Genomic DNA, 26,552 nt, shown 5'->3' on the forward strand with positions numbered 1-26,552 from the left:
ATCCAGTGCCTCAAAGTTCAGCATGAAATGTATGAGAAGGATAATTAAATGAAGTGATAAGATACATGGAACACATTTTAAGGATAACAATTCATATCAGTTATAGGCATCTTCAATTAGCATATACCTAGAAGAATCCATAAATCCATGAAAAAATGTACAACAAATGTTATTACATGTAATCTGAGAAGATGGGTGAGAACATATGGGACAAAAACAAGAAGGAATACATACTGCACATTCATATGAGCTAGAATATCCAAAAAGTTTCATTAATTGTCTAGAGAGAATACATTTCATAGAGAACTTGTAGAGATTCTCTCTTGGAAAACAAAAATTTCAAACCCTTAGTTTTGTATTGTAAACTATTTTTAAAGGGCCTCAGAGGGAGCACCAGTTACAAAATATTCTTTCTTGATTTGGTAGTGAATCATCATAACAAAATATTAGTGTGCTCTAGTGGCACAACTATACTAGATGGATCCTAACTGAATAGTATTTATTCTTTGAAAAAATAATACTTACATGAAAATAGAAAATATCAAAGTGTCATGATTCGACACAATCAGTAGCATCTTTAACTATGGTAGGCAGGTTGAGGAGGTAGCTTCATTGGGTTGATGATATAAAGTATAGGAGGATTAATGAATTGTTCACACCTTTACCACAATTTTGGAGTTGGTAGGGGAGCGTGGAAGAATCGTTGATATGCAATATTGAGATTTTAGGTCCGAAGGTCGAAACAGTGACACATGGCAGGTCGTACAAGTCCACTCTACTAAATTAGTCCATAATCAGGTCATTGTGGGAGATTTGGCATAGTTCTTTCTTGAAGAATCCAATATTGATCATACTAGTGGTGTTAGAAAGAGGACTCATAATGATACCACAGGGCACAATTTCAGACCTTAGAGATCTTAAATTATAGAGATAAAACATATTCAATATCGATCTCCTACAAAGAGAAAAAAGGTGTGTAGTTTTTTTTTTAACTGCATAAGTTTGGTTTGAAAAATTAGTTTGAAGTGATTCAAAAGGCATAGTGAGGCATAGTTATCATTAATTGATGACCCAAAGAAAGAAAATGGAAACACCTAGTAAGCAACTTGAAAGATCTACCATGACTCATGAAGAAGAGGAAGAAATTCAACATGATATATCAAAATTACGAGACCAAGTGCAACAATTTTCACTCTCACAAAAAGTAACAGAAGCTAATATGGATGGTTTAAAGAAATGCATGGAAGCTAAGATGAATGGTGTGGAAGCTAATATGGATGATGTGGAAGCTAAGATGGATGGTATAGAAGCAAAACTTAAAGGCAACATGGAATATTTGAAGATAGATTTCACAAAGTTGCTACAAGAAATGCTTACCAATGGCGAAAGGGTAGTAAAGGAAAATCATGATGAGAACAAAAGAAATGGTAATCATGATTACATAGACTCTAACGTTGGATTGAAGACCCACCATGTTCCAAATATCGATATGAGTAAGTTTGATGGCAAGGATCCCATAACATGGATACTACAGATGGAGCAATATTTTGATCTCCATAATGTGCAAAACACACAAAAGGTATGCATTGTAACTTTATATTTGGAACCAAATCAATTTGCATGGTATCAATGGATTTTCTCTCGTAAAAAAAATTCACTTGAGCAATTTTTATGGAATAAATGATAGCACATTATGAGGATACAAAAAGAAACATTTTTTTTAGCCAATTGATAAATCTCAAACAAAAGGGTTCAATGGTGGAGCACATTGAAGACTTCCAAAAATTGAATATAAGGATAAAAGATATTCCAGAGGAGAATAGGATTGATGTGTTCATATGGACATTAAAGGATAACATCCAACATGAGGTTCGCCTTTGGGAATCTGATTCATTGGAGAAGGCATTTAGTGTTGGCATTATGATTCAGGTGTTGTCCTTGATGGCAAACCCATTCAGGAGATAAATCAAGAAGGACGCAGGAAATATGTTCAGCAAGTGCGTCCCCGCAGGTATACCATACAGAACCCGCGTCCAGGGACGCAGGCCAGCCGTTCAGGAGGTGCGTCCGCCCAGTGCACACATTTCAAGGCAGAGAAAAGCACGTGGGGGTTTCTTGTGTGGTATCTAGCCGACGGTTTTGTGTTTCTATGGTGTCGGCTCGTGGTTTTGTTCCATGTTTTGGGGAGAAGCTTGCCTATATAAAGCAAAGGAGTTCATTTGGATTAGGAATCATCTTGGTTGAATATCTTTTGGTGAGATCTAGTCCAGATCTATGAAGGCGAATCTTCTAATGGACTGTGATCTCTATGGCGCATGATCAGATCTGTGGATCTGAGTGTTTGAGTTGGTTCTGAAGTCCTCTTATCTTCTATATCTGAAGGGACGCAGATTCAGTGAAGGGAAAGTGCGCCGGGACGCAGTACAGTAAAGGCTCAGGTGCGTCTCTGAGGCAAAGGACGCGGCGCGACGGTGTTATTGGGTGCGTCTCTGGAGCAAAAGACGCGACGCGACTGTGTTATTGGGTGCGTCTCTGAAGAAAACGACGCGGCGCAACAGTGTCTTTGGGTACGCCGGTCACAGCTAAGCATAGAGGAACAGTGCGTCTGCACGCAGAGCAGCGGAAGGTAGACTGCGTCCAGTCGCAGGCCACAGAAATAAAATATGCGTCCCTGTCTTGAGATGATCTGTTGACTGTATATTTCTATTCGTAAGGTGTTCTGGGTTATTTCTGCAATTACTGATCTGATATCTGTAGTGGACTATATCTGTTGTATACTTGTTGATCATTTGATTCTTCATGAAAAGAAGTAGGGGGTTGTAGCTCCCTTCCAGGAGAGACTGGAAAACGAGAGAGAGTTGTAGCTCTCTGCAGGTTGCAGCCTGCGTGCTGGTAAAGGACTGCACCAGCACAAAATCATTGTAAAAAGAATTTCTTGAAAGAAGATAGAGACATATTGCAGCAGGTGGTTTTCTCCCGCATTGGGTTTCCACCTTACATCTTGTGTTCTTTGGTGTGACTGTCTATTTTCTTTATTCATGCTCATTGTTTTATGGTACTGATATGCAAGAATAATTCAAAAGATCAAATAAGGAAGATTTGGTAAATTGCTAGATAATACTGATTCACCCCCCCCTCTCAGTATTATTTCCAACAATTGGTATCAGAGCAGGTCTTTCAGAAAAGCTTGATCGCTTGAAGGTAGATCGTTCATCATGAGCCACTACGAGAGAGAAGCATCAATCAGGCCACCCGTCTTCGATGGGACAAACTTCAATTATTGGAAGGTAAGAATTACTGCATATCTTCAATCTCTTGGTACAGAAGTTTGGAACATTGTAGAAACTGGGTATGCCTTTCCTTCAGTTACTCCTACAGATCCAGCTGAGAAAAAGCAGTATGAAACAAATGCAAAAGCAGTCAGTACTCTATTAGGAAGTATATCCCAAACAGAGTTCATGAAGGTCATGCACTTCAAATCAGCAAAAGAGATATGGGACAAAATGATCACTAGCTATGAAGGAGATGAACAGGTAAAAGAAGCTAAACTTCAAACTCTTAGGATTCAATATGAGACTCTCAAGATGTACAATGATGAAAGTGTGGCTAATTATTTTCTTCGGGTAGATGAGATTGTTAATTGTATGAAAAATTTGGGTGAAGAAATAAAAGAGACTATAGTAGTTCAAAAGATTCTAAGATCATTATCCCCCAAGTTTGAATCTAAAGTATCTGCGTAGAAGAAAAGGAAAATCTCCGTGTTCTCACTATGTCTCAGCTGCATGGAATTCTAACTGCTTATGAAATGAGAAAGGGAGGTCCATCAGACAGAAGGGAAGCTGCTTTTAAAGCATCAGGCAAAGAAGATCACTATGAAGCAAGTCATGTTCCAGAAGAAGAGGAAGAAGAATCAAATTTTGTCAGAAATCTTCAAAGGGGTTCTGGAAGGTTCAGAGGTAAGCTACCTTTCAAATGCTTTGCTTGTGGAAGAGTAGGTCATTATGCTGCAAAATGCTCTTATAAGGATAAAGGAAAGGAACCAGTTAGATGGAACAAGAAACAGAGTGCAAATAAGAAAAGCTACTACACCCATGAAGATAGTGATGGCTTATCAAACAGTGATGAAGATGAACAAGGTAATAAATATAGGTTGTTAATGGCATTTGAAGATGATGATTATGAGGATGTTGTAGATGTGGATAACCTTTATGATGAAATTACTAGACTCAAGAGATGCATAGAAGAAAAGAACATGATTATTGATACTCTACAATTCCAAATTGATGAAAAGAAAAACATCTTGAAAAATTAGAAGGTGAAATTGTTGGTCTTAGAAAAGAAATTGAGAAAACAAAAACTATTAATCTCAAGTTTGTCAAAGGATCTGAAACTTTGGATGAGATTATCAGTGTGCAGCGGTCTCCACTAAATAAGACAGGTTTGGGCTATAATGGAGAAACTTCTCAAGCATCCACTTCAAAAAGTTATCTTGATGCAGCAAGAAGAAATGAGCAAGAGCACAAGGAAGATCATCAGGTAAAGCAGGGACAAATGTCAAACAGAAACTATCAAGGGCAATCCAGCTTAAGGGTGAACAAAAGCCACAACCAGCCACAGGTAAAATCTTCTCAATTTGGTTCAAGAATAGATGAAAATAGAAATTACAATCAGTTGGATGGTAGATCCAATAATCGCAGAAGCTTCTTCAATGGACAATGCTTTTCTTGCCATAACTTTGGTCACAAAGCAGCTCAATGTGTTGCGTATAAAACAATCATGACTAGGGAAGCTCAAAAACAAAGAAGTATGACAGGGATTACAAAAAGGACCTATAACAACTTTTCAGCTCTTGAAAATGAAGTTGAATGTTCTATTTGCAATAATTTTGGACATAAAGACTTTGAATGCAGAAGCAGGTTTCCGGAAAGAAAGGTACAAGAGCAGAAAAAGGAACAAGCCTCAGGCGCCAAAACATGGAGAATAAAGGAACCTCAAACAGAAAGATGTGGGATAGCATTTTATGCAGAAGGACAAGAAAATCTATGGTACATTGACAGTGGATGTTCGAAGCATATGACAGGTGATAAAGAAAAACTTGAGTCTTATTCTAATTTAGAAAAGGGAAAGAAAGTCTCTTTTGGAAATGATACTCCTGCAACTATAAAAGGAAAAGGTATTGCTCCTTTAAAAGAAGATGTTAAGGCTGGAAATGTTTTATTTGTTGATGGATTGAAGCATAATCTACTAAGTGTCAGCCAAATGTGTGATCAAAAAACCGAGGTTATATTCAGATCAAATGGATGTCTTGTTCGTGATCTTGATACAGGGAAAACAGTTCTCAAAGGGAAAAGAACTCCAAATAATCTGTACATATTTGAAGAAGGACAACAACAATGCTATCTAAGCAAGGATGAAGAGCACTGGTTATGGCATCGAAGGTTGGGACATCTAAGCTTCTCACAAATAAGGAAAGCATGTAAATATCAGGCAGTTCGCGATCTTCCAGATATCAAAATTCCTGACAACACCATATGCAGATCATGTCAGTTTGGAAAACAAACCAGGACTAACTTTCCAGAGAAAGAAGGATCAGCTAGCATGCCTCTTGAGCTAGTACATACAGATGTATGTGGACCATTCAGAAAAAGAACACCTAGAGGAGAGGAATACTTGATATTATTTATTGATGATTTCTCCAGGTTTGTTTGGTTAGGACTTATGAAGCACAAAGATGAAGCATTCGAAAAATTCAAAACCTTCAAAGCCTTGGCTGAAAATGAATCAGGTCACAAAATTAAGTGCCTCAGATCTGACAGAGGTGGGGAATTTACTTCAAATGAATTTTTCGATTTCTGTGATGAACATGGGATAAGGAGAGAATTCTCTACAGCTAGAACGCCTCAGCAAAATGGAGTTGTTGAAAGAATGAACAGAACAATCCAACAAATGGCTCGTGCTATGCTTGATGAATCAGGAACCCCCGCAACCTTCTGGGGTGAGGCTGCACATACTGCGGTTATTATTCTCAACAAGACAAATGTCCGGGTGAACAGCACTCAAACCCCTCATGAGCTCTGGAGTGGTAAAACTCCTTCGGTAAAGCACTTCAAAATCTTTGGGAGCAAATGCTATATCAAGAATACTGAGGAGCAGCTTGGCAAACTTGATCCTAGAGCAGATGAAGGTATTCTTCTTGGCTATTCTCCACATAGCAAAGCATACAAATGCTACAATAAAAGACTTGGCAGAATTGTTGACAGCATTGATGTAGTGGTTGATGAAAAGGGATATATTCCTAGGCAAATACATCGTGAAGACATCGAAGAAGATGAAAGCTACCCTCAAAGACAGAATGATGAAGAAGAAGAACCGCAAGAAGAATCTCAAGAAGAACCTCACGAAGAAGCAGAAGAACGAACAAGAATAGAAGAAAAGACTCCATCCAGATATGTTCAAAAGAACCATCCAGAATCTCAGATCATGGGACAAAAAGAAGCAGGTATACAAACTAGAAGAACAGTTGCAGAAGCTTCAAGTTATTTGGCATTACTCTCCTCTACTGAACCACAAAATGTGAAAGAGGCATGCAAAGATGAATGTTGGGTGAAAGCAATGGATGAAGAACTCGAGCAAATCGAAAAGAACAACACTTGGGAGCTGGTTCCTAGACCAAAGGATAAGAATGTTATCGGAACAAAATGGGTCTTCAAAAATAAATTGAATGAAAATGGAGAAGTAATTAGAAACAAAGCCAGACTTGTTTGTAAAGGGTATGCACAGCAAGAAGGAATAGACTTTGAAGAAACTTTTGCTCCTGTTGCAAGACTTGAGGCCATCCGAATGTTCCTTGCTCTCTCAAGTTCTCAGAACTTCAAAGTATTTCAAATGGACGTAAAATCAGCCTTTCTGAATGGAGACTTGGAAGAAGAAGTGTACATTGAACAGCCATATGGGTTCATTCTTGGAAATGATCCAAATCTTGTATGCCGATTGAAAAAGGCTCTCTATGGTCTCAAACAAGCCCCAAGGGCTTGGTACTACCGGTTGGACAAATATCTTCATCAACAAGGTTTTTCAAAAGGTTCAGCAGATAGCAATCTATATATAAAAATTGAAAATGACAAATTGCTAATACTTGTTGTGTATGTAGATGACATTATTTTTGGCAGCAATGAAGAAGCTATGAGCCAAAGCTTTGCCTCAGTCATGCAGAAAGAATTTGAAATGTCATTGCTAGGAGAACTGACATACTTCCTTGGTTTGCAAATCCAACAAAAGAAAGGAGGAATCCTTTTATCTCAAACCAAGTATCTCAAGCAGATTTTGAAGAAATATGGCATGGAAGATGCAAAACCAGTATGTACACCCATGGTCACAGGATGTAGTCTCAGTGCAAATGATGATTCTGCAGCAGTACATCAACCAACCTACAGATCTATGATTGGAAGTTTACTATATTTGACAGGTACCCGACCAGACATCATGCATGCAGTTGGAATAGTTGGAAGATTTCAGGCAAATCCGAAGGAGACTCATCTTCAAGCAGTGAAGAGAATTTTCAAATATCTTCAAGGGACTCAAAATTATGGCTTATGGTATCCTAGAGATACAGATCTTACTCTTCATGCCTATACAGATGCAGATTGGGCCGGAAGCGTGGATGACAGGAAAAGCACAAGTGGTGGTGCGTTCTTTATGGGTCCCAGACTGGTCTCTTGGTTCAGCAAGAAACAAAGTTCAATTGCCTTGTCTACAGCTGAAGCAGAATATGTTGCTGCTGCATCTTGTTGCACCCAACTCCTTTGGATGATGCAGAATTTGCAGGATTATCAAATCACTTGTACTCCTCCAATCCCTATCTTATGTGACAACACAAGTGCAATCAGCATCTCAAAGAATCCGGTTATGCATTCAAAAACCAAGCACATACCAATCAAGTACCATTTTCTCCGGGAACAAGTACTTGAACAGAAGGTCAAGTTGGAGTATGTTCCTTCTAAGGAACAAGTTGCTGATATTTTCACCAAACCGTTGCCCAGGGACACTTTTGAATACCTCAGGCAAAAGCTGGGGGTTGTTGATGCATCATCTTACTGTTGATCATCTTCCTATTGGTGGTATAGGCTCAGGGGGAGCACATAATGCATTGTTGGCATTATGGAAAAGGAGATCTTGGAAATAGCTGCAATATGTCTCTATCTCCTTCATGATGGATTTCTGGTTACAGATCTGGAAATGCATGAGCATAGGGGGAGCATACCCTTTGCCCTTGATGTCAAAGGGGGAGAATGAAGCTGAAGATTATGTGGTTGCCATCAAGTCCAGGGGGAGATTGTTGGCATTATGATTCAGGTGTTGTCCTTGATGGAAAACCCATTCAGGAGATAAATCAAGAAGGACGCAGGAAATATGTTCAGCAAGTGCGTCCCCGCAGGTATACCATACAGAACCCGCGTCCAGGGACGCAGGCCAGCCGTTCAGGAGGTGCGTCCGCCCAGTGCACACATTTCAAGGCAGAGAAAAGCACGTGGGGGTTTCTTGTGTGGTATCTAGCCGACGGTTTTGTGTTTCTATGGTGTCGGCTCGTGGTTTTGTTCCATGTTTTGGGGAGAAGCTTGCCTATATAAAGCAAAGGAGTTCATTTGGATTAGGAATCATCTTGGTTGAATATCTTTTGGTGAGATCTAGTCCAGATCTATGAAGGCGAATCTTCTAATGGACTGTGATCTCTATGGCGCATGATCAGATCTGTGGATCTGAGTGTTTGGGTTGGTTCTGAAGTCCTCTTATCTTCTATATCTGAAGGGACGCAGATTCAGTGAAGGGAAAGTGCGCCGGGACGCAGTACAGTAAAGGCTCAGGTGCGTCTCTGAGGCAAAGGACGCGGCGCGACGGTGTTATTGGGTGCGTCTCTGAAGCAAAAGACGCGGCGCGACTGTGTTATTGGGTGCGTCTCTGAAGAAAACGACGCGGCGCAACAGTGTCTTTGGGTGCGCCGGTCGCAGCTAAGCATAGAGGAACAGTGCGTCTGCACGCAGAGCAGCGGAAGGTAGACTGCGTCCAGTCGCAGGCCACAGAAATAAAATATGCGTCCCTGTCTTGAGATGATCTGTTGACTGTATATTTCTATTCGTAAGGTGTTCTGGGTTATTTCTGCAATTACTGATCTGATATCTGTAGTGGACTGTATCTGTTGTATACTTGTTGATCATTTGATTCTTCATGAAAAGAAGTAGGGGGTTGTAGCTCCCTTCCAGGAGAGACTGGAAAACGAGAGAGAGTTGTAGCTCTCTGCAGGTTGCAGCCTGCGTGCTGGTAAAGGACTGCACCAGCACAAAATCATTGTAAAAAGAATTTCTTGAAAGAAGATAGAGACATATTGCAGCAGGTGGTTTTCTCCCGCATTGGGTTTCCACCTTACATCTTGTGTTCTTTGGTGTGACTGTCTATTTTCTTTATTCATGCTCATTGTTTTATGGTACTGATATGCAAGAATAATTCAAAAGATCAAATAAGGAAGATTTGGTAAATTGCTAGATAATACTGATTCACCCCCCCTCTCAGTATTATTTCCAACATTTAGGTTGGCAAGAAAAATTGAAAGAAAAATTATGGCAACAAGGTAGCCTACCACTCACAACTATAAAGATGGAAGTGTTGTTTCCCTTAGCATTCCACAACCTACAGGGTTGACACCACAAAAATTGGAATAAAAAAGAACAAAAGGGCTTTTTTACATTTATGATAGAAAATACACTGAAGGTCATAAGTGTGCTGAGAAGAAATTATTTTTCATACATTGTGAAGAGAAGGAAGAAAAAGAAAAAGAAACGTCAAAAGAAGAGGATATACACCAGGAACAAACCATAGAAAAAGAAGAACTGAATCCAACCATATATTGTAATGCATTGGCCAACATTACCACTCCTCAAACTCTCAAGATAGAAGGACATATCAAGAAGAAAAAGGTAATAGTGTTGATCGATTCGGGAAGTACCAATAATTTTACTCATTGTAAGATAGCAAAGGGATTGAATTGCTTCCTCTATCTAGCACCAGAGTGTCAAGTGATGATTGCAAATGGAGGAACCATAAATTTCTCTGGAAAGTGCCATAATATCAAGCTATCCATGGGATAATATGTATTTAATAGACCAATGCTTTCCGTTCCAATGGGTGGTGTTGATGTTGTACTAGGAGTCCAATGGCAATAATCTTTGGGTATGGTAGCTTTTAATTTTCAAGAAATTTTCTTGAATTTTTTTTCGGAAGGAAAGGAAATTGAATTAAGTGGTATCACAGGGAAACCGAGAAATATAATCATCTTCTAGTGAAAAAATAATGAGGTATAATTGCACAATTATGTTCACTAGAGGTTCCCACATCGAAATCATCTATTTCTCCAGATCTCCAAAAAGTCTTGGACAATCATTCCAAGGCATTTGAGACTCCCAAAGGCCTCCCACCTAATCGTGATCATGATCATGCTATTCATTTGATTCCAGTAAGTGTTCCTCCAAACATCAGGCCTTACAGATATCCCTATGCCCAAAAGAGTTAAATTGAACATATGGTTGCAGAAATGTTAGACTCTGGTATAATTCAACCTAGTCAAAGTTATTTCTCTGCTCCAATAGTATTGGTGCACAAGAAGGATTGATCATGGTTCATGTGTCCGGATTATAGGGAGCTCAACAAGCTCATTATTACAGATAAATTCCCCATTCCTGTCATCGATGAATTATTGGATGAATTGAATGGATCAATTTACTTCACCAAGTTGGATCTTCGTTCAGGATATCATCAAATCAGAATGAAGATTGAAGACATTCCAAAAATAGCATTTAGAACTCGTGAGGGTCATTATGAATTTTTTTCATGCCTTTTGGCCTTACCAATGCACCTTCTACATTTCAAGGTTTGTTGAATTCCATTTTCAAACTTTTCCTTAGAAAATTTGTGTTAGTACTTTTTGATGATATACTAATCTACAGCAAATCTTGGAAGGATCATGTTCAACATGTTGACAGGGTGCTCAAACTATTGGAGGAGAAACAATTATATGCAAAAATATCCAAATTTTTCTTCGGAGTACAAGAGGTGGAATATCTAGATCACATTGTATCTCATGAAGGTGTTAGGGTAGACCCTAGAAAATTAAAGCCATTAAGGAATGGAAAATCCCGACATCCATAAATCATCTGCGAGGATTTATCGCGTTGACAGGGTATTATTGCAAGTTTGTTAAGAATTATGGGAGAATAGCAGCACCTCTAACAACATTATTGAAGAAAGATGCATTTTCATGGACTCCAGAAGCAACAAAGGCCTTTGAACATCTTAAAGAGGCAATGTGCCAAGCATTGGTCTTAGCTACATTGGACTTCACAAAAACATTTATTGTGGAATGTGATGCCTCGAGAAATGGAATTGGTGTTGTTTTAATGCAAGAAGAAAGACCCATTGCTTTCGAAAGTCATTGAATCAAATGAAAGTATTTACACAAAGTTATTTATGAGAAGGAAATATTTGCAATACTACATGCACTTAAGAAATGGCAACCCTACCTAATGGGAAGACACTTCAAGGTAAAAACGGATCATGATAGTCTTAAATACTTTTTAGAACAAATATTATCTTCAGAAGAGTAGCAAAAATGGGTCACAAAGATGTTGGGTTATGACTTTGAAATCATCTACAAAAAAGGGAAGCAAAATGTTGTTGTAGATGCACTATCAAGAAAGGATGAGGATTTGGAAGCATTGCTTTGTGCCATTTCTATTATCCAACCAGATTGGATAAATGAAGCAAGGGATGAATGGAAGAATGATGAAGATGTGTGGGCACTCATTAAAAAGTTACAACAAGATCCTAGTACATCTAATACATTTAGCTAAAAAAATGATTCTTTATGGTACAAAGATCACTTATACCTCTGTAAGAATTCCCAACTCAAACAAAAGATTCTTATGGAATTTGCAAACCTCTCCCTTAGGAGGGCACTCAATATTTTTAAAAACTTACCATAGGGTTAAGAAGGAATTTCTTTGGGATGGACTTAAATCTTATATTCAAAATTTTGTGGATGAATGTTTAGTTTTCCAACAACAAAAAATTTGAAACAATTAAGACCCAAGGTCTATTACAACCTTTATTCATTCCATGTCAACATTGGAGGAGGTTTCAATGGATTTTATCACAGGTTTACCCAAGTCGAAGGAAAGAGTGTCATCATGGTGGTAGTTAACAGACTTACCAAGTATGCACACTTTTGTGCATTATCTCATCCATTTAAAGCCAGTACAGTTTCTACTGCATTTATGGAAATAATTCAAAAGCTACATGGAAACCCAAAGATTATTGTAAGCGACAGAGATCCCATTTTCACTGGAAATTTTTGGACAAAATTATTTTCTTGTCTGGGTACTCAGTTAGCTCATAACTCATCTTATCATCCTCAATCTAATGGGCAAACTAAGATAGTAAACAAATGTTTGGAAGGATATCTTCGTTGCTTTGTATCTGATAAACAGATACAATGGGTCAAATGGTTGCATTTGTTTGAATGGTGGTATAACACTACCTTCCATGCTGCAGAAAAAATGACCCCATTTATGGCACTTTATGGATATCATCCACCGTCCATCACATCATATTTAAAAGAAAATTCTAAGGTTCAAGCAGTGGAAGATCACATCGAGCATCAACAACAAGTTCTCCAACTCTCAAAGGATAACCTCACTTTGGTGTAGAATAGAATGAAACAATAAGCAAATCAACATCACAGCAAAAAAAGTTTTGATGTAGGTGATTGGGTATTTCTATGGCTACAACCATATAAACAAATGTCCTTGAAGCAAGCTAAGAAGGATAATAAATTATCACCAAATTATTATGGTCCATAAAAGGCAATGTAAAATATTGGTACTATGGCATACAAATTGGAGCTTCCTGTAGTTTCCCGAGTGCACCCATTTTTCCATGTTTCATGCTTAAATAAGGTTATAGGTGACAAGCTCTGGGTTCAAACAATATTTCCAGAACTTAATGAGGAAGGAAAAATCATATTGGAACCTGAAGCAGCCACAGAAACAAGAACTCGATAGCTATGAAATCGATCAATTTTAGAGTATCTCATCAAGTGGAAGAACTTACCCGCTGAATATTCCACATAGGAGGATGATAATTTTATACAGAAGCATCCATAACTACTCAAGCGTTGAGGACAACACTTTTTTGAAGGAAAGGGGCATGTTAGGTCCCTATAATACTAGTGATTCCCCTATTACTATTGTCAGTGTAGCCCTTATTGTTATTGTTGTGCCCCTATTGTCCCCATATTGTTATTATTGTGCCCCATAGAAGCCCACTATTGTTATTTTTGTGCCCTTATATTATTATTGTTATGTCAACTTTGATTATATTGTGACCCCTTAGACTCTTATATATAGAAAGGAGGTTTTTTCATTTGTATCATCCAAGAATTATTCATTTGTGTAATGTAAAGGAAGTTGCCCCCTCGAAGAGGCTGATTTTGAGATCGTTGATCTATCTTTCCTTATATTTTGTGAGCTGGTTGCATAAAAATACCTATGATATTTTTTCCAAAATAGTAAATCTATCTTAAAAGTAATTAACAACCAATCAAATAATTAACAGAGTATAAAATTGTTCATTGATTTTTCATGAGTAACATTAAAAAAAATTACCTCTTTATTTTATTGTAATTAATGTTAGGAGACTTTTGATGATTTGTCACTCAAACTTCTAGCTTTTTATCATATTGTACTTGAAGTTTGTTGTGTTATTCATATTGGTAATCTAGATTTGGCATCCCTAAAAATCACAAAGAACTTTCATATGGATTTGCGCAAGTCAATCTATATTTATTTGTTTGACAAATTTTTGTTCTTGGTACATATACCCACCTTGGTGTTGGTGTTGTCAAGCATTATAACCAGCATATAATAAAATTTCAAAGAATCTTCATGCATTTGACTCCCTTGTCTTAGATAAGATGGATTCCCATGCAGCATGGTGTAAGCTCATAACTTTTCTAAAGAATGTCGATTGAACAATGTGAAGCAAAAATTGAAAATTATTTGCTCGAAGAAAAGAAGGTACAAAAATGCATATGTAGAGTTTTTCTTTTTTTTTTCATGTATCAAACATTATTTCAGTAACTTAACAGTAATTATGAAATTTATGTATGAAAACAATCCTTCTCCTCCATTGGACCTTGACATACAATAATGCATAAATAAACACATTCAGAATCAAATAATGCGTAGGTAGAATGTAAAAGACTGCAAGCTTTTGATCAAGTGAGAAAGTTCAATAATGAAAAATTGTCAGAAAAGACTATGAGAGGATAAAGAAATATGCACCAAACCTTTGTGGAAGGAAACAATCTCAGCATCAAATGTACACTTCACAACCTTTTTCCACTTTTTCAGAATAGAGTTTTCTTTGTGAGTCATAAAAAGCCTTTTGCGTTTATTTATAGGCCCCTTCTTGGTCAAATGCATAGCCAAGTCTCGCAGAATATCATGCTAAATAAAGGAAAGATCGTGGTTATTACCAAGAGTTCACCATGGTACCTATGAATAGTGAATTAAAGTTTCTATGTCAACTAAAAGAATTATTTAATCAATTCTCAACAGAAGGTCCACTTCTCTCCTATCAAATAGTGTAAAGTTGCTATGTCAGTGACTAGCTTTATTGATATATATATTTCTTACCTCTGCTTTAAACTAGTTCACCTAATGGAAAATTTTGAATTTGTCATTTTGGGAAAAAAATAAAAATAAACCTCCTATGTCACAAGCCAACCAAAATTCCCAAAATGTGTTAAGCAAGGACAAGCAAAGACAAATCCAATCACCTTAAGAGAAAGTGGTAAAAGATTGTAAGCTTTTGATCAAGTGAGATAGTTCAATATTGAAAAAGAGCATTTTTTTGATCAAATATTTCCTATTTGAACTTGAAATAGCATCTTTCAAGATTGAGAGGCAATCCACGTTGGAAAGATTATAGCATCTGCAAATTTGTCATAATATAAGTGGTTTCTCTCTATCTTCTAGATTTGAATGACATTTCTTTTACTAATTTTTATATTCACTAATCTTGTATACATCACGATTCTTCTTGAATTTATGCCTTACAGCATTTCCTTTGCAACATCTGGTGCAATTGCTAGTTATTATTATTTCCAAGAGGTGTGTTACATCCAAGTATGAGCTAGATGTTGTCCTATAACTATACATTTAAAAATAATAAAATAATACTTACATTAACAAGTTAAAAAATATAATAACGAAAAAATAATATTGGTCATAAATAAAATACTTCAATTTCCACCTCAATTTTACATCTACTTTATATAGAGATAAAGTGATTGAAAGTAAAAAAAAAAAAAAAAAAAAACAAAAAAACCTTTTTTAGTACCAGCATAGATCCATCTTAAGTATGGATCTAACATGAGCCAAGAAAAAAAACTTTTTTAGTACCAGCATAGATCCATCTTAAGTATGGATCTAACATGAGCCAATAGGGATAAAATTTCTTCAAGTGCAAACTTCTAGAATGCAAAATACAATGTGTTATTTTTCATTATTTAAATTGTATTTTTGAATGCCAAATAAAGTTTTAACCATAAAACTTAATTTTTTAATGATATATACATCATTGTTTTAAAACCAGCATAGATCCATCTTAAATGCCAATCTAACATGAGCTTAGAGGGATCCAATTTCTTTACTTGCAAATATTTTTATGAGAATATATTATTTAAATGTTTTTGTGTAGTTACTTATTTTTTTTATTTTTAGATTTAAAAAAAAAATGGCTTAGCAAAAGGTCAACTTTGATGATGGACGGACATTGTTACACATCATACTGGGTTGTAGAATGAGCCTCTCAGCTCAATGAGAGAGATATATAATTTCTTTCGTACTTAATATGAAATATGAAGGAGATAGCTAATTTATTCACTACTTAATATGAAAAATAATAATAATATGAAGTGTAAAAATAATAATATTGATATTACATAATATATAATTCATTTAGTTGACATGTTAATTCATAATATGTAATTCATTTTAGTTGACATAATATCTAAAACATAAATATATTAATAACAATAATGTTAGGCATAAATAAATCAATGTCCATAGCATAATTTTATATCAATTTTATGAATAGAAAAATAAAGTAATTTAAATTAGAAAAATTCTTATGCTTTCACCTTCCAATGCCAAGAAAATTGTAATTTATTTTATTCATATATAATAATTACAAAATGTTAATAACAAAAAGGGTTTAATGTGGGTTAAAAATCAAATCTTTCAATATGCATGTTGAGTAAAATATTTTAACATAATAGAGAGAGTGTGTGTGAGAGAAGTCTTATCCCATTAATAGGTTCTTTTTTATTCAAAATATGAGGGATATTTGTCATTCCTTCAACGTTTAATATGGATTTGACATATAAAAATCATAGATCTATATATATATATATATATATATATATATATATCTATATATATATATATATATATATATATATATATATATATATATATATATATATATAGATATATATATATATATATATATATAAAACAAATAAATAGATACATGGACAAATATGCAACATTTTAAATAATATTAATAACAAAAATAATTGAATGTGTGAAAAAAAAAAAAAAAAAAAAAAAAATTATATTACAGTTAAAACATTTTATTAGTGTGTTGCTCAAAACTAGAATAGATCCATATTAACTCTTGAGCTACCAAGAGTATAGAATCAGATCTCTCGAGGTGGAAAATTTTCCTCAAGTTTTACACTTAGAAAGAGATTTGCATTTTGAGAGATTTGGACCCTCTGAGAACTTGGTAGAATTAATATATGAGTTAAATATACCTATATTTAAAAAACATGTAACAAGATTATTAACCATGGACATTCACTCCTACCTTACCATGGAAATTCTTAACTTATAAAGAGTCTTTGTTATAATAACATGGGTCAATACCATGGCTTACTAATACCACATATTCAAAAAACCATAAATCATATTCATATGACACATTTTCATGTGACATTTTGTTTAATTAATAAATTTAATTAAAAGGTAAAAACTGCATGAAGGGCGTAGCCAAAATCAATTTGTTTACCACTTCCAAAGTTACCAAAAAACCCTATCACTATTGAGAACGCATGGTGTCCCTATGGGAGGAGGTAGAAATATCTCATTCTATAGCATCATGGCTAGAAGAACCTCTATATATACAACTTGTAAACCCATCAATTTTACTCAAGAAACAAACAATCAACAATACTTAGTAGCGGAAAAGAAACAAATGAAGGAGGGAAAGAATGAAAGAAACCAAGAGAATTTGCAAGCCAAGCACCCAGAAAATACATGTACCTACCTTCCAAAAATAGTAAAAGCCTCAATTTACAAAATTATATTAGATAGAGTGGGGGGAAAGATATAATACTTGAATTACCATGCATTAATTTGGAAATTTGTGGGCATATGGTCCTCACAAAGAATTCTCTTGGGCACAATCCGAAAAAAATCGGAAGATAAAAGGAGATATGGAAATCAAAGTATGATTGAAATTTTTCTGCATAATAATATTTAACAACATAGAATACAGAGAGAGAATTTTCCGAGGACCCTACTCCCTCAATTCTATGAGGTTACACATGAAACCCTAAATTTAAAATATGAAACCCTAACAAAGAGGACTTCAATTTTACCCGTCTAGTTATTTCTACACTCTCTTTCACAGGAATTTGGGGAACCATACATAATGGAAGGCATAGGAAATTCCATCGAATCATTCATTATGATCTTAAAAACCACCAAATTAGGCAGGTCCACATCATATGGTAGACTATGTGTTTATCAAGACCTAATAAAATCCCTACCAACAAGCATTAAAATAAGATATCATGATGATATATGATATATGGGATCAACCCATAGAATACGAACAAATTCCCTTCAGATGTTAAAAATTCCATTAATATGGGCATCTAATCAAGGAATACCCCAAAAATCAAACTTTGAAGATAATGTTGGTAGAGTAATAGAAGACAAAGAATGATTTGTTAATGTCCCCAAATAAATCTAAAGTCTACATCTATGAATTACATACTCATTACCAGATCTTTCCAACTTGAACAGTTTGCATTTTAAATGTTTGAAGAAATTTATGCATGAGATTCTTTTCATTTGTTCAAACAAACCTCACTTTCCATCGCAGTATTCTTGTTGTAGGTGTATAACAGAAGTTGGAGAGTGTTCCTAGCTTTGGAAAACCAAGTGTTATAACTTAAAACATATAAATTCAAGACCTGGTTTGGAAATTGGTCAATATAGCCCTCATCCTAGATGAAAAGCAAATTGTTTTACAAAATCCACAAGTTAAAAAAATTTTAAAAATTTGAGTGGCATCCTAAAAGCACTTGCTTGCACACAGGTTTGATGAGTGGACTTGTGACTAAATTGAAGATTCTATTTTCAGTAAATAGTTCTATTTACTGAAAATAGAATCTTCAATTTAGGAGAAATAATCGTTATGTTGAGTCTTGACAAGTGTTGAAATTACTAATTCCAGTTATGGATTCTCAATCCCCATTCTTTTCACACAATTCTGGAAGCCTCAATACCCTCCTTTTGGAGGCCTTAACTGGATGTCAAACAAAAAAATCCAGGAAATAGTTTTTTTTGTGATAAACTTCATTTAATATCAACATAAAATGATGACTTCCATCATATTTGGGTAATAGGTGGAGGTTACTATTTTTTTTTATGTTTCCCCATTTCCTTGTTAGTGTCGAGCAACTATTTTGATTGTTGAATTGAGGCTTCTGTGATCCATAATATTTATAAGTAGAGCTTCGGTGTAAATCACATAAAGAGAGACATTTGTCGACGCGTTTCGAACCAACTAGAGTGGTTGGTTCGAAACGCGTCGACAAATGTCTCTCTTTATGTGATTTACGCCGAAGCTCTACTTATAAAAACTATTTTGATGCCACAATATTTTCCTTCTAGAAGTCAACATATGTATAGCCTTGATGCCAACATTAAGGAATCCAATTACATTTAATGTATTGTTTGATCTGCATGTTATATATAAGTAGTTCAACTGGAATGCACCTAACAATTTAGTTATGAAACTTCTGACAGAGGCAGTGGTGCTAAAATATGTCAACATTTTTTCCCATCTCTCTACCTATTTCTCCAAGAATGAAATTACCAAGGTTTCTTAAACAAAATTGCAATCTAAGTTGTTGTTGATTGTGCAGAGTTATCACCATCGAGAATTCTTCATTATAAGAGTGGTCTCTCACAAGAAGGATATATTGTAGAAAGAAAATTGTGTTCTTGTTTCTAGAATGTGAGGGTGCTCTAAACAAGACTATGGAAGAAAAGCATATAACTGCTACTCAATAACCTTTTGGTTTGGATGCCTTTAGATGTTTGATTGTTTGGCTAGTTTTCTTTCCCCTTTCTGTGTGTGTTGATTCAAGTATTCATTATATGTGCTACAAATATTATTTCACAATGGTGTATCATAGTGGCTTTGAAATTCTGCTAAATCTTGGCAGTCAAACTCAAGATTTTTCATGATTCTTGGTTTTCCTAGACTGGGGATTGGTTTTGCATAATGGAATCTAGCAGTGCAACTAAGCTACATCTTTCAGTTGTACTGTCCATTCCTTAGTATAAGGATATGAGTTAATGTGTCGAATTCCAGAGTTGGAGACTACTACTTTACATGGAAGAAAAGTGGCCAAATATTCATAATAATTATTTCGATGCATTCTCTCCCTTTTCAGAGGCTTACCCTCTACCATGTTGTACTTGCATGAAAATTAGCAAAAAATATCAGGAGCATTAATTCACAAATTTACATCCTTAAATTGTGAAAATTGGGCTTGAGATCAATGTTTCTGTAGGTAATGTCCTTATCACAATGTATGCTAAAGTTGCCATAATGGAATATTCAAGAAAGTTGTTTCATTAAATGATGGAAAAGAAATTGATATCATGGAATCCTATGATTGGAGGTTATGTTCAAGCTAATCATGTTGAAGGTCCTATTGAATTTTTTTCTCCATATGCAATATATAGGTGTGAAAATGGACTACATTATTGTTATTCCAAGCAATGTGTAACTCCATGAATGTGCATTTCATAAGAGAAATCAATAATATATACAAGGAGAGAGAGACTATTGGGATTCATCTTCCAATGTCTCTTCATCTTCCAATGCTTCCTTATTTTCCTATTTATAATATTTACATGAATTTCCTAATCCCAAAGATTAGGTGTCAACATTCCCCCTTAATCCGAAGGCATGTTGGTGAATCCAACCATCATTTTAAATATTTCAAACTTTTCTCTTCCAAGCACTTTGGTGAATATGTCTGCAATCTGCTCATTTGTGGAACAATGTCATAGATGGATAGTCTTGAACTCAACATGATGTTTAATCATATCATACTTTGTATTAATGTGCTTGGTTCGATTAATAAACTTTGAGTTCTTAGCCAAATTTACTACAAAATTGTTTTCAATCAAAAGAAGAGTTGAATTCACTTGTTTCTCTTGCAAATCTTCCATAATTTTCCTGAGCCACACAATTTCCTTCATTGCTTCAGTTGCTACCACATATTCTGCCTCAATTGTGGAATCTGTTGGAACAGATTATTTTTGTGACCTCCAGGGGACAACTCCTAATCCAAGACCCATAACATCACCTGAAGTAGATACTGTGGTTTCTTTATCTCCATCAAATTTGAATCAGTGTATACAATCAAGTTGAAGTCATCCACTTGTGTACATACAAAATTTTAGGGGCAAATCTTAGCCCATGGGCGAAATTTAAGGGGTTTCATATTTTGGAGGGGTGAGTCCATTAAATTACTCCCTTTTTCAATAGTTAGCCCAAAAAATATTTAAAAAATAAATAATTATTATATTTTAGCCTATCAAAAATATGGCGAATAAACATTTCAATGCTGATTCACCTGGGTTGCAGTTAGAATTTTCTTCCACCTGCCCCAATTTCCAGTTATGGGAGTGGTTAGGGGCTATTTCATCATATACCATTCCTAGAAAATCAAGGCTAAGTTGAATTCGCCATGAATTTAAGGCCAAGGGTTTGTAGTTTGATTCACGTAGGGTTCCTGGTTGAATTCGCCCTTGATTCACGTGTGAAAGATACAAGTTTGACAGTTTGTTTTGAAGGTTGTGAGTATAGGGTGGGGTGCAAGTGTTCTCTAATGGATTAAATTTTAATGGGTCAGGTCCATGATTTTAGGTTTTGCATGACATCCTACCCTTGGAATAATTAGATAGAATAATTAGATAAAGAGATTAATTGCCAAATCCCATAACCACCTCATCATGAAAAATAGATGGAAAACCATCCTAGAGACTTGGTTTGGCCCAGGAAAGGGCCATATGAATTTTAAAGAACAAACCATGCATATAATTCCTCCAATGTTCTGTTGGATTCGTGTATGCACATAGTAGCTCAATGCTTGAAAATGATTTTTTTTCATTAAATACTCTCTAGTCTAGATATTTTTCTAATTAGCACAAGGGTTTGGTAACATTTTCAGATAAATATTGTCATTTTCTCTTTGCAATGTTGGTAAACTTTGTCGAGTTTTATGTTGTTTAAATTTCTAATGAATTTTTTGGGTTCGAGGTGTGCCATCTTTGGTCTCGAAGATGGATTTGGATGTTTATATTTGTTTTTTGGTGAATCTATAAGATATTAGGCGTTAAATTTGATCATTCGCGTGGTTGAAATAAATTATCTTCCATTTTGGAAATCCAACTGTAAGTAAGTTGTTTTTCCTAATAAAATCTTGTTTTTTCAACTCATATATTATGGATTTGAATGTCTCGCATCCCTATGATATTGAGCATTGCGTCAGAAGAGTTTTTCAATTTTATTTTTGTCCTTCTCTGTTTAACTATGCTTTTGGCTTCACATTTGGCATTTAACTGTTGAAAATCAATCTCTGTGTATATCATTATGAATTTAAGTTTTCTTTAAATCAATGAGGATCAGGCATTTCAGTGGTCAAATTTGTGAGAAAGTACTAAGAATTTTAGACTTGACAAAAATCCTTTTGTTTTAAATTTACTTATTTTATGTAGTTTAATTCCTTTTGCTTTGCATCTAACACTAAACTGTTAAAAATCTTTGTACATATAAGTTGCTTCTAAAGCTAGTTTTTTTTTTAATATCTTTTGAAATTAATTAGGGACAGGTGTGACATTCGTCAATTCCCTGATATTTTGCTTCAAAATAAGGTTATTTTCGATTTTACATATTAGATCTCAATTTTTTTTGGAGTAGTCTGTTGAATTAAAGGTTTTTTCCCTACACTATCCCGCTTTTGTTGTTTGAAATAGCCCTTGTTTTCCTTGGATTTATAGGCATGTCGGTTGTAAGTGATCTAGACTGATTACAACCTTTTGGATTATAAGGCATGAGTTAGTCATTTTCAGAACAAAAGACTTTGTTGAAGGATTTGGCCTTTCAAGCATGGGATACATGTTACTGTTTTAATTTTTTTTGAAATGTGATTTTTTGAGCTTCAAAGCATTTAAATATGTGTTTAAATCATCTATGTAAATGCAAGTATTCATTATGTTAGTATTTGGTTAATTTGTGGACCATGCACACACCTGAGAAAGGGTTGTGCGGTGGACCTCATATGGATCAGTGGGATTAATTTTAAGATTTTTCTGTGTATATATAATTTTTTCGATGAACATTCAAAGTTTTTTGTAGTAAGCCTCAGCAATTTTACTGTTGTATAGACTTTCCATCCATTTGGATATCATTGGATGGTCAAAAACATATAAAACGAAATTCTTCTAATGAAATTTCGATTTTTTTTGTTTTTTTCGACTCAATATGTATGCAAATCAGTGAATCATGGGATGAGATGTTAATGCCATGTAAACCAATTGATGTATCAGACATTCTCTATTTATTTATTAGGTGAATCCTCTATGATAGGGTTTTCTAAATCATAACGTCCACTAGTAAGTAAAAGTATACCAAATGAATTATTATTTTGGATATTACGAATATGGACACTCCAGAGTATCTGTCAGGGTTTTAAGCATCTTAACCTTTTGAATCTTTTGTACTCACCATTGAGGGTTTAATCTTGTTAATCGGTGTAGTGTGATGCTAGAATTTTTATAAAAAATTGTTAGTTTACAGATTTCATGTTGGTCTTAAAGGTTTTGAGGTTCAGTACATGTAGCTTGACTTGTCAAATATTGTTGTACCATCAAATATTTTTCTAGTAAGAAATATGTCTTGTATTGGTGAAATTGCAAGGCTTTGTTTGCCAATAGAAAATCTTGACTTCAAATTAACCATGAATAATAGGTATTCTAGAAGCACAAGCTGCATTATGTTCCTCTCTGTGTCATAAAATATAAGGGCTCGATCTGTCTAAGCTTACATCCCAAACTATATTGAAGTACACCAAAAGCTTGGAGATGTCTGAATTTCAATGCATGGTTGCCTCAATTAAACCTTTAGTTATTTGTTTTCAATCTTCACATCCATGCTTTGGTGTCAAACAGCCCTTGATGCCAACACCGATATGCTACAGTAGATCAACTTCTTGGTTTTATGTTAGGAATAAACAAAATGGAGATTGTAGTTCCCTTCTCAGACATATGAAGATTAAAGCATTATATGATGCTCATCCTTTTGGTAATGAATCCAATGATAGCGAAGACTTTGAAACTAATAATTATTTGAAGATTGGTATTGTTGTATTTGGTAATTATCGGAAATTTCTTCTAAAATTTGTGGTTATGCAAGGTCATATAGTATTGGCTCATTCTATAACGGATCATTGGGATAAGTATAAACTTTGAAAAAGACAGAAAAATAATAGATTCATGAGACCAAGAATAATGACCAACTCAGCAACTCATTATTGCACAATTGTAAACAAACACTTCAGTGTGTCGCTTGACTGCAAGGACTTTCCAGTTTATTGGCCTCCTAGCATTAGAGGTAGGCCTCCATGAATTCACTACAATGCATTCACCTTCAGGTCCTCTTTGCCCACCAATTACTATAATCTCATTACCACAGGCCTTGAATTCTAGACCCCAACCATTCATTGAATCTTCCCTCACAGGAAACCTACCCACAACACTCCATGTGTTATTCTCCTTGTTATATTTCTTAATTTCATTTCTAGAATACTCAACTACATATAGTTGATTATTGACTACAACAACTAATGGGGGAGCATGAGTCATGTTGTTCCCTCCAGGGAACATGTCATGTATCCTTCTCCAAGTCCTTGTTTGAAGATTATACTCTTCTCCACATGTCAGGGAAACTGTGGGGCTTGACATTCCTCCTATGACATAAAACTTCCCGTCCATGAAAAAACCTGAACAAAGTTTCCATGGAGAATGCATGTCAGGTAGATTTTCCCAAGTGCCTTGCTCGGAATTGTAAAGCTTGGCAGACTTGAGCACAATTCCATTCTGATCACTTCCTCCTACACTTATGGCTATCTCTCTGTAGTTTCTTGGGCTGAATAAACAATGAGGGCTAGTCATCCCTTTACAGATTCAGTGCTAATTATGTAGGATTCACGTTTGTAATTGATGCACTTAACTTTTTTAGTGATCATGGAGTTGTTGGACTAGTGGATTTATAGAAGCGTAGATCTCCATTCAGTTTAAACACCAGACCATCCTAGAAAGGAAACATGCGTATGTTACTTTATGATCTTAGCTTAGTTTATGTTATGTTATTGTCAGAAAGATGAGATTTTATGAATTAGCGTAGTTTATGTAGTGGACTATGGTTAGAGGAAGTCATTCTAGGCAATTTTTCCCCTCAAATTAGTAAAACATTTATGCTATTCTGGTATGTTATTTGACAAACATAAAAAACTAAAGCATCTGAGATATACTCTCAGAAAATCATAAACCAATAGTTTTATGACTCTTTTATAAATTTCAAGAGGATCTGAGGGTGACATCAGGCTCAAGAGCAAGATGTCCAAACCATAAATGCTTAGATTTGATATTTAGTGATTTTAAATAAATTCAAAATCCTAACAATGTAGTGTTATGTGAATTTCAACCATCAATAGGAAAGAATCTACAAATTTCATATATGAGTAGCAATCCTACTAAGGAACTCACTGGGAAAACTTATTAGAGAAATTTTTTTTGTCTCTGTTCTCTAATGCCATGTTCTTTTTATCTGCACCTATCATTGGAATTGATACACTTTTCACCATTAGCCACAACACTGGTGCAGAGGGAAAGTAGTATTCTCCTAGATGTTTATCTGGATTGGACATTTACATCCTATAGAAAAGTTGAGTTACTTTGTCCATTGTTCACAACTTAAGTAGTATGGTTACCTAACCAAAGTCCTTCTATATTTTTGAAAACAAAACATGTATTTTAAAGTATTTGTTTACATCCATCTCTTTAACAAAAGTTACCTCCTATCCCACAGAGTCTAGATTTTCCACATTTATGTTCGCAAGCTCACCAACATAAGCATCCTTCTAAACAAGAAATTCTTGCAAGTGCTTTTTCTTTAAGGTTCTCCAATGTTTTTTCACTTGTGGGATTTCCATACTTATCTTTCTATAACTATATGAAAAATATCTATGAGATGAAGCCAAATGATCATAACCAAAATTGTATATGTCCTCTTCTTCTGTATTGATTTCGTCCAGGTTCTGAATCAATGTGTGTATTTAAACATTGCAAGCCTTTTTATTGCATAAAGTAGATTCCACAATTTTTTTGTTCAATGCTTTTATTTTCTTTCATTCCTTTTTTAAGTTTTTCCTAGGATTAGATCCCACCACCCAAGGTGATTGGAGGTGTTTGTGTCTGTTCTGAAGATAAATACCAAGATCATATCTTTGATGTGTATTTAGACGCATACTAGTGGGTGTTGGCATATATGATCTTAGCCTTTCTTGGAGTTGGAGCCGTTTACAACATTTATACTCTGAGAAGCAAGAGGAACAATAAAATATGTTCATAGATTGCCATTGTAACCAATTGTAAATGGTAATCCCTTCTTTTTTTCTTCAGGGAATGGTGTACCATGGAAGAGAGATTTTGTTCTCAAAAAAGACAATTCTAGAGAAGCATCATTGCCTTTTCCAGGGACTGTCCAAGAAGGGGTAGAAATTCCAGATGTAGGAATTTACAGGGTAAGTTCCTCAGATAGAACACCAAAGGAAACTGCTCACAAATAGATCACAGATCAATACACCAGTATTATTGACATGGTTAAAACCCTCAAAGAGGGAAACAGTCCACGGCCTGATCCAACGTGACCACTTCAGGCAATTTATTGATAAAAGAATAAAAAATTACATAAGCTTCTCTCATGAACGGTTACCCTACAAATGACCCTCCATGCTCTTTAAATAGAGATCATGGACCAATCAGGTGTTAAGCCACAGATCAAGTGTC

At 35.2% G+C, this 26,552-nt stretch overlaps 1 pseudogene; it reads right to left on the reverse strand.

Annotated features, from left to right (window-relative positions):
- Positions 1 to 24,002: 24,002 nt before the first annotated feature.
- On the reverse strand, positions 24,003 to 24,662 carry LOC149154197 (F-box/kelch-repeat protein At5g60570 pseudogene; annotated as a pseudogene).
- Between the last annotated feature and the right edge of the window lie 1,890 nt (positions 24,663 to 26,552).

The sequence above is a fragment of the Pinus tabuliformis genome, chromosome 9 (assembly GCF_031772625.1).
Source record: "Pinus tabuliformis cultivar Carrire ecotype Pingquan chromosome 9, CPIR1, whole genome shotgun sequence".
NCBI classification, from domain to species: domain Eukaryota; kingdom Viridiplantae; phylum Streptophyta; class Pinopsida; order Pinales; family Pinaceae; genus Pinus; species Pinus tabuliformis.